The sequence below is a fragment of the Xyrauchen texanus genome, chromosome 6 (genome assembly GCF_025860055.1).
Source record: "Xyrauchen texanus isolate HMW12.3.18 chromosome 6, RBS_HiC_50CHRs, whole genome shotgun sequence".
Taxonomy (NCBI): domain Eukaryota; kingdom Metazoa; phylum Chordata; class Actinopteri; order Cypriniformes; family Catostomidae; genus Xyrauchen; species Xyrauchen texanus.
Window position 1 is genome coordinate 26,250,606 of NC_068281.1, and position 10,672 is coordinate 26,261,277.

The 10,672-nt window shown below is 35.3% G+C and overlaps 1 pseudogene; it reads left to right on the forward strand.

Moving 5' to 3' along the window:
- The window catches only part of LOC127645682 (neutral cholesterol ester hydrolase 1-like), a 133,401-nt pseudogene extending 122,737 nt beyond the window's left edge, over window positions 1-10,664 (forward strand).
- The last annotated feature ends 8 nt before the right edge of the window (window positions 10,665-10,672 follow it).

Below are 10,672 nucleotides of genomic sequence, written 5' to 3' on the forward strand. Positions count from 1 at the left end.
ATCAACGGCCTGCTTGTACAAGTTAGTCATGACATAAGAATTCAAAGACAGGTGCAAGTTACCGTGGCTTGGTTGTGATGCCTGAGGGTTATTTCTATAGGTATGTCTTTATATTTTACAAGACAGAGTCATGTTCAAATGTCTCTGAGCTGAACCTCTGAGATTGAAAGTGTAGAGGCAGAGGGAATTTAATTCAGGTTCATCTGACATTAAGGAGCAAACAACACAGTAAAAACTTGTTACGTGCAGTTGTTGTTACCTGGAAGAATTATTTCTACTTGATCTAATCCTTGAAAATGACTTTCAGTGGTGTAACCTAATAAGGTCAGGTTGATTCAGTCATATGAAATAATATTTTTGACTTGAATAAAACCAGTTAATTTGATGTTACCACATGAAGCAAAGGTTGTGTGACAAATATTTTTACAGTGTATACCTGTGTGTGTATATATATATATATACATACATATTCTTGTAATAGTACTACTATATGAACAAATATTGCTTCATGTGTAAACATCTAAATAGTTTTTTTTGTACATCCGTAACAAATGGAAAGTTTTAAAATTTGCAATTAATTTTCAGAATTTGTATAATTATATCTTACCCATTTTTAGTTAAATAGTCACGATCCCTAAACTTCCCACATTAGTACCAGAATCCATTGTGCCCTGGTGATGGAAACTAGCTGTCTGCACTACATGTACAGTGAACAAACAACAGCCTGTCTAGATATCAAGATCATGCTGTCTCCAGTTAAATGCATTGTGTTACAAAGCTATCAAATTTCTCCTCCTAAAACAAAATCCACATTAAACGATGGAGGGGAATAAAGGAATAGTCATTTGCATGGAGCTCAGATCCTAAATTTGATTCCTCTTGGGACTTGAGAGTTTGGTGACTATTAGTCAAAGCTGTTGATAGAGGTGTCAAAGAACTTCAATCTCAAAAACCCAATAAATTCACTCTGTTTCGGATTTTAACTTTAAAGGCCTGGACAATGAAGTCTTTTGACTTTTAAGGACTTGCTCTGACTTCACCTCTCCTCTCTTGTCTCAGATGTAGCAGCAGTAAATCACAGTTGGCAAATAGAAGGGATGTTTCTGTCGTGATTGAGGCCAACAGTGCAACTTCAGCTCAGAGCATGATGAGAGATGATGTCATTGTGAGTAAAACAATCTGAGTCTCTGGTACAGGCCAGAGTGAATAAAAAATGCCTCATATGGGAAAATTTGCCTCCTGTTATTTCAACAAGCTGTTCAGAGGACTGGTGTTACTGATCCAAGCAGTGTGGTAGTGTCTGAAGAGGTGGGCATACTGTGAATTTATGAGTTTCAAAAGTGTCTTTTTCTTTGCAACTGTTCCCATAATGCCTGCAACCCTGAGTCTTCTCTTTACTGTTGTACATGAAACTGATGTTGAGCAGGTAGAATTCAATGAAGCTGTCAGCTGAGGACATGAAGCATCTATTTCTCATAATAGAGACTCTGATGTACTTATCCTCTTGTTTAGTCTAGATCTATCTAAAATAAATAATATATATAATATATAATAAAATTCTCTCATCATTTACTCACCCTCATGCCATCCCAGATATGTATGACTATCTTTCTTCTGCAGAACACAAAAAAATATTTTTGAAGAATATTTCAACTCTGTATGTCCATACAATGCAAGTGAAAGGGTCACTACATTTTGAAGCTCCAAAAGCACATAAAAGTAATCCACAAGACTCCAGTGGTTAAATCCATATTATCAGTAGCAATATGATAGGTGTGGCTGATAAACAGCTCAATATTTAATAATTTTTTTTACTATCAATCTCGAATTTAACATTCTTCTTCTTTTGTTTTTGGCAATTTGCTAATATGCATATCAACACCTACTGGGCAGGGGGGAGAATTTATAGTTAAAAGGATTTAATATTGATCTGTTTCTCACTGACACCTATCATATCACTTCTGAATATACAGATTCAACCACTGAAGTCTTATGGATTACTTTTATGTTGCCTTTATGTGCTTTTTGGAGCTTCACATTTTTGGTACCCATTTGCTTACATTGAATGCACCTACTGTGCTGGATGTTCTTCTAGGTTGAGGGTGAGTAAATTATGAGAGAATTTTCATTTTTGGGTGATCTATCCCTTTAAGAAGCTATCTCTACCTGATCTAACCCTTAAATTATTATTTATTTATTTGTAACTTGATGTAGTCAGGTTGATTCAGTGATGTTAGATAAAAAAAAAATGTACTTACAAAAATCAGGGAATTTAGATGTTATCACACAATGCACATTTTTAGGTAAAAATGGTTCTTACGATTTTGCGTATGCCCACCTAAAATAATTGATGATATGTATGTATGGCCACCAGAACAATGAGTAGGCTTTTTAGTTTATCGATCTACTAAAGCGATGCCACAGCACCATTGAGTGAATTGTGTTTTTATTATTATTATTATTATTATTATTATTATCATCATATCATCATCATCATTTTAAAAAGTGTGCAGAGATTCTCTCTAAATGTGCATGGAACTGCGGAAGGCGGGAGCACAACTGATGGTACAGGCAAGACAGACAGTCTGACTAAATTAACACGCCAATCAGAACGTTCATTTTAGACGCATTTGGATATTAGCTAACCAATCATATTTTCCGTTTCAGTAAGGGGCGGGACATTTCCAGCATCTAATGGTGATGCACAAGCATCCCTGGAGTAACAATTATTTGCACTGAAAATGTATTTTTCTGCTAAATGTGCAAATAATTTTTGTGCAAACATTTGAGGTAAGTTTTCTTTTGTCAGAGTTGTTGAATTAAAAATGTATACTTTCATGCATGTAAATGCCACCAGAAGTGCATAGCTGCAGCTGATCCTTACATTAATGAAGTTTTAAAGCAGTCTAAAATCTTTTAATCATTCATTAGGCCTTAAAGTTATGAATTATTGCACTCAAATAATGTGATGTCATAAAGAAAAACAGCAATGTTTATTTTTGACAGTGCATGGTAATACATGAAGACCATGTGTTTAGCGTCATTCTGTCTTTCAGTACTTCAAAACCTCGTGTAATTCCATAGTCAGGAAACTATTGTAACTGTAATTATTTTCACACCACAGATGGTTTCATTTAGCTATATTTCATTTCTCTGTAATTTCATATATATATTTGGGTCACAGGGCGTACAGTAATTCATGTCCAGTTCAATCTATGTATGTGTTAGCAAGACCAAGGAAAATTGGTCGTCTTTATTAATATAAATTCTTAAAAGTATAGTAGTATGATCGTGCTATTTTTCTTGATGTAGCAAATTATGTCTGTACAGTAAATGACTGAGAACGAAAAGTATTTTGTTTATCTTGTTCTGGTTGTATAGTTTTACCAAATGTACATAATTTGGTAACTAACAACTCCTTGCAATGTTATCCCTGTTAAACTGACATCCTTGTGACTTCTTTTCAGTAGATCTTTCTCATTCTAAATTGACCAAAGCCAAAGAACAAAAACAAACATCTCTAGGCTTCCTCTTGCCTCATAATAAAAGGCATGATAGATAATGCAGCAACAACACTTATGACACAAGAAAAGACCAAATGCAAGACAAAAGCCTTTAATGCACTTTTCCCCTGACTTGGCAGTCCTGCACCAGGCTAGCCACAGTCTTTTTCCAATAACTGTAATCACTGCACAGAAGTAACACAAATGCAAAATCACTAAGGCACAATTGGACAGAGTAGCAAAGCACACATGCACCACATGCATTGATTGTGGTGAGGTATGATTATGGTAAATGTTAAACCTACCATTAGAAGCTGTCTGGTTTTCTACTCAACAGAGACCTTACACACTTGGCATATGCAACATACATAATTTTGGTGACACAATCAATTTCATCAGCAATAATAAAGTGGAATATCAGATGTGTTTGAGATAGTAGAGAACTTTCCCTTCCTTAGTGCTAATTCTGTACTACTCTTGTATCTTTTATATTATTGTAAATAATACTGTATGATGCTATTTTATTGCTCTGTATGGCTTTGTAAGATATAATTTTCTTGGTATAGACATATAAAAGTGCAGTTACATTGCATATTCTTAATGCACAGTAATGCATTTGGCATGACTTAAACTAGTTAATCATTCAAATAAGTTAAAGAATTCAAGTAAAGCAAAGCATTGATGTATTTAATATTAAGCAGTATAATGGCTTGAAAGTTCTGATGAAAATTCTGTCATCTTTTACTCACCTTAATGTTGTTAAAACCTGTTTCATATGTATTCAATATGTGTAAAAGGTTTGTATGAATTGGTTTAATAATAGAAGGTCACTGCTTATAATCCCTCATATTTGCCAACCAATGTAATGCAGCAGGCAATAAATGGAAGTTAATGATTTAAAAAAATGTCACAATTATTTTGAAGACATCTGCAAACATTTAGATTGAATTGGGTTGGTTCCGTTGCATGTTATTTAGCTATTTATGATAGATAATGTCTATTTAATTTAATAATATATGAGAAAATAGAGAGATGTTTCTATCTACCCAAGCACATAATTATCACATTTAGCCATATGAGGATCTTTCTTATAACAACAAGGCCCCCTAGTGGTGGACATTTGACATGACAACTGGATATGAGGACATGAATTAAAGGGACAGTTAAACCAAAAATTTAAATTTTGTCATCATTAACTCAACCTCGTGCTGTTCCAAACCTGTTTGATGTTCTCTTTTCCGTTAAACAGAAAAGGAGATGTTAGGCAGAATGTTAGTCTCAGACACCATTCACTTTCATTGCATCTTTTTTCAATACGATGAAAATGAATGAAGTCTGAGACTAACATTCTGCCTAACATCATAAATGATAAATAAGAATTAACATTTTTGGTTGAAGTATCCCATTAAAACTAATCAAAAACGAATGTCACTGAACATTGCCATCATATTCAATATCTTCTTCTTTCGGCTGCTCCCGTTAGGGGTCGCCACAGCAGACCATCCGTGATCCGCATATTTGACTTGGCACAGGTTTTATGCTCTAACTCACACCTACGGGGCAATTTACAGTCTCCAATTCACTTAACCTGCATGTTTTTGGACTTATGGGGGAAACTGGAGCACCCGGAGGAAACCCACACAAACACAGAGAGAACATGTGAACTATCTTATTCAATATCTAAATAAATATATTCCTAACAGGATTCATAGTCTCATTATTCACTAACAGAAAATCTGTACTGAAACATTTATGACAAAGCTCTAGATTTCAAGTAAATTCTTCTCTCAAAGATCTCATCAATTAAAATTGATTAAAAAGATGTTTCCAGGAGAATTACAACGCATTAAATAAGGTGTTGCACTCTTTTCTGTAAGGACATTGCCTATGTAAATATAATATGCTGTAAGTACATTTACAAACTTGTAGACTACATTTCCCAGAATGCTATATTGTAATCCACAGGAAGTTACAATAATTAAAAAAAAAATCTTGAATTGACACTGAATTTCTCAGTGTCATATTGTCTAACCTCCTGATAGTTACAGCTTGGGAGCTGGGAAGATAGGCACCACTTTATGATGAAGCTTCTTTGCGGTATTACATTGTTTTTAGCAATTGTTGTTGCCTATTACATCTACATCCCATTGCCCAGGACAATTTCAGAAGCGTGGAAACTGATGGTGTTGGATGCAGCATTTCGAGGGGTTGTGTGGATGGTAAGTATCAGCTTTTAAAAAGTCCACCAGATGAATTATGGAAAGGACCATTTTGATTGGCTGGAAAGTGCAGCTGTTTTTTAGTTCTATTATATTCTATAACAATAGAAATATTAGGTCATGGTGTCTAATTTTAATAACCTTAAAAAAAAAAAAAAAATATTAATGTTCATATTTGTTTTAGCATTGAACTTATGTGGAACTAATTCTCCATACAATAATTATTTTACAAAGCTAACCAGAGCTCTTAAAATAATCAATTTAAATTAAAAACAGCATAAACTTTAACAGAGAACATCCAGCATACAGTCTGATCTGTCTGTTCTGTTGAACTGTGACCAACTTGGCACAACCAAAGATTATGCCCAAGGGCAGGATGAAATGCTCCCTTTGTTCACTGTCTTTATGAACTTTTCTCTCCTTTTCAATTGCAGTGCTTTGATGACACTTGTTGTCTTTGTCAGTGAACAACAAATATCACAACATGCATTCTGTATTTCAAAACCATAAAGAGGGGAACAGTAAGTTCAGTACACTGATTTCTCATATGCCTCTGTTTCTGTGTGTGTCTGCAAGCTTTTCCATCTTTGTACAGTACTACTAAAATAACCATTATTGAATATGTTTCCCTTTTGTGGTTTCAAAGGAATAATTCACCCAAAAGTTCAAATGCTGTTCTTCAAATAGACTGATCTTTCACTGAAATCGGAAATTAACTGAACATTTTTTTTTGGTCTGTGCTAACCGAAATGCAAAAAACTACCCCAAGTGACCAAAGCGGAAAGTGTTGTTGGTCGTAAGGGCAGGTGTAAGATTTTCAATTTTCCAGGTGAAATGTCTATGGAGGGGCACCAAGGGCACATTTTGAAGTTGAGTTGTTTTCAGCTGTACAGGCTGTAATACAGTGAAGAGTAATGCATATTTTATAAACTGCACCCCCTAACACAAAACCCAAACCTAACATCAGTGGAGTAAATTTAATCTTAGAGGGAAAAGTTCAACCTCAGATTTGCACTCGTCACTGATTATGCTAGCAAGATTCATTCTCAATGTGGGATCCAAACCCGGGTCTCCTGCTTCCATTAGCACCAGGGAAGAGCTAAAGCTTATAAAAGCTAAAATGTCTGATAGGAGATGGAACTTGTCAGTGAGTCTGCATGTTGCTGATCCTAGGGTACTGGAACTGTCTGAAACAACATGCCAACTTCCCATGTGTTCATATTTACTCACCCTCATGTTGTTCCAACCCCATATGACTTTCTTCTGTATAATGCAAAAGGTGAACTTTCACCTTTTAAATCATTCAGACCCTTTTTATTGTTTTGCAAAGGATTAAAAAAGATGATTGAAAAGATCCAACTCAAAATAATTCTTTGTTTTACAAATCTGACATCACAACTTCTCTCATGAATGCGCTGAGAGGAGCTATGGCAGTTTTCCATGAACAACAACTTAAGTTTCAACGTGTTTCTCACACAAAGCAATCATATGGCTTCAGTGGACTTGGAATATAACGAACAGGTCTATGTTACCTTTATAGTGCTTTTATATCATTTTTAAGTTCAGGCTTTATTGTCCTCTACAGAGGCAATTTGGAATGTAGGCAGCTGTTCATACATACACATTCATAAACAGCTCAATAAAAAAAATATATAATTAAAAAAAACCCAAAGGAGAAATTACAATGAATTCTTTCTAAAAGTGGTAACAGCTGGAAGAAACTAGTATTTGTATCTGTTAGTCTTACATTAAGTAAGTTTGTATCTCAGACTAGAGGGAAGCAACCAAAACTCAGTGAACAAAGGGTGACTAGGGTCAGAAAGAATTAGCTGAGCCTTCCTAGTTGCTCTAGTCACATACAGTTGCGTCAGATTAGTAAATTCAGTACCAACTAACTTCACAAATTAGCAATGACACATAATTTACTCTTGTTTCCATACCAGGTAATAAAAGAAAAAGTTCAAACAGATTCAATAAATCAAGAATAAAACAATTTCAGAAAAGTGACATTCATGTCAAAACAACTAAATTTCCTGAAGTAATACATTTGCTGGAGAGCTTTACCTCGAAAAACATCAGTATTAGCCTAACAAATGTGATTATAATTACATCAATATCCTCATACATTTTCCTACTCTAGAGGAAGCCTAGAGATGTTTGTTTTTGTTCTTTGGCTTTGGTCATATGTAATAGTGCCATGATATTCCTCAAAAATCCACCATATGTGTCAAAAAAAGTTGAATAGGTTTGGCATAAGGGGAGTAAAATGATAACAAATTTGTATTTTTGGGGGAACTATTACTTCAGGTTGCAGAAATCACCTGTTTTGACATTTTTGTATGTGGCGTATGAATAGGTATATGTGGTGAGTCATATGACTCTTTTATCCTCCATCAGAGTTGGGGTCATATGACAGTCTGTGTAGACAAATGGCAGCTGATCTGAATGCAGTGGTTGTAACGGTGGAGTGAGTAGTCCTCAGAGTATTAATTTAGGAGGGAAGAAATCATCTCTGGTTTAGATTTTTTTACACTTCATGTCCATTCTGTTTGTTCAGCTATCACATGACTCCGGATGTGCACTTCCCAGTGCAGTATGAGTGTGTGCAGGCCACTAAGCACTTCCTGAGGCCAGAAGTGCTGGCGCAATACTTAGTCGATACAGACGAATAGCGGTGTGTGGAGATAGTCCTGGAGGGAACCTGGCTGCTGCTGTGGCTCAAAGGGTACACTGTCTGTCTGTCTACATTTCTGTCTGTCTATCTATCTGTCTCTGTCTGTCTGTCTAGACTATTTTGTTTTTAAACAAGTTTTAAAAAATCTGCCAGTGCCACAAGTTTAATTTTCCTAAAACATGATTTGCCGCAGCATACTAGGATGTGTTTATGGTGATCTTTTGGGAAAAACATGCATTTTTTTTTTTTTTCTCTCAATAGATTGGAATAGATGACTGTACCTCGGTGAAGTTCAAACTTCAGGTCTTGATCTATCCTGTGCTCCAAGCATTAGACTTCAACACAGCTTTTCCTATCAGCAGAACCAGAACGTTCCCATATTGTATCGCACACTAATGGCTCTTTTCTGGTTGGAGTACCTAGGTGCCAAATCTGACCTCATTCACTCTATTATTATTAACAACCACACGGCCCAAGACCAGAGCCACGTGTCTCTGAGCCTTTCAAAACTTGATTGGACCATTCTCCTCTCTAATCGAATGATAAAACAGTACAAGCCGGTTTTCCCTGTGACTGGGTCTCCCAGTATCTTAAAGAAGGTACCAGAATTATTGGATGCCAGAGCCGCACCGTTATTTGCAGAAGAAGACGTTTTGCGTAGGGCGCCTCATGCTTATGTCCTGACCTGTGAGCATGATGTTTTGAGGGATGATGGGATCATGTATGCCCGGAGGCTGGAGCTGGCAGGGGTCTCGGTTACAAATGGCCATTTTGAAGATGGTCTTCATGGCTCTGTGAGCTTTGCTTTTTGGCCCAGCTACTTCTCTGTGGGAATAAGGGCAGTGCAGAATTATATAGCTTGGCTTGATGACAATTTGTAATTATTTGACCTGATATTTGTAACATATTTGCAAAAAAGTAGATAATGCTGTCTGTTACTACACACATTTGTCTATTAAGTTCAGTCATTTGCAACAAGACTGAGGAGTTGTGGTTTATATATTGTAGATAAAGTGGCTAAAAGGCTCTAATTAATTAATTAGTCATTTATGTTCTGCCATTTTTATAAGAAACTATATTATTGCTTATAGATAATAGTAAACATGTAGTAATATTACTAATGTACAAAGAACCAAATGCCAAGGGAATTCCTCTTAAAACTGTTGTTCTTACATCACTACAGCTAAAGTAAAACAAAAAACATTTGGTCATCACTTTGTTAGCAAACATGTATTAATTTCTTTCTTCCAGGAAACACAAAGGGGATGTAAGGCAGAATGTTTATTTTTAGTCACTATTCACTTTCATTGTATAGGGAAAAAAGGTGCAGTGAAAGGGAATGGTGATTGAGGCAAATATTCCTCTTATATTCCTCTAATATCTCCCTTTGTGTTCCATGGAAGGAAAGTCATGCGGGTTTGGAACAACATAATGGTGAGTAAATGGTGACTGAATTTTCATTTTTGAAAGATCTGTTTAACCTATGTGCACATTTAAAAGATACTTTATTCATTGTCAATCAAGAGCATAGCCAGGAAATTACTTTTGCCCAATTTTGTTCTTTTTACCAAATTTTCCTTATCAACAGAGAAGAGGCACATACAAACAGTTCTTTTGCATTTCAGAAATCAGATTTATGCATTTTTAAACTGTTTTTTATAAATATATATTTAAAGTCTAAGAATAATCTCTAATATTCTCGGTGGGACTAGGTCTAATTTAGGTGGGCAAGGCCCAACCTTGGCTACGCCACTGGTGTCAGTTTACTGGTTAAAATATCTACTAAAATATACTACTAATATTGTTATTAACGAACAAAACAATCTCACCATAAAATCCATAACATTTGTGTTAGACTTCCAGTTTACTTTGAAGTTCTGAAATGGAGGCAGAAATTGTCACATGCTTACAGTGAAATATTATGAGTGAAGAAAGAATATGCATTGGTGCTGTATCGAAGATTAAAATAATATTCCACCAAGTTCGATTTAATGTACATAATCTATTATTATATTTTTAAAAATATGAATGTCACAGAACACATTTTGTTTGAGTCAAACCAAGGGCAAAGATTTTACTGCTGCTTTTCCCATTCCCTAATTACAAAGACTTTACTGCTTTTATGTTTCTTTTAAAAGCACAAAAATCTCAATTCTGCCATAATTTAATCACTCTCATGTTGTTCCTGTATGACTTTCTTCCTTGTAAGACAAATGGAGATGTGTGGCAGAACATTCGGAGACTAACATTCTGCATTACGTCTTCTTTTGCGTTCC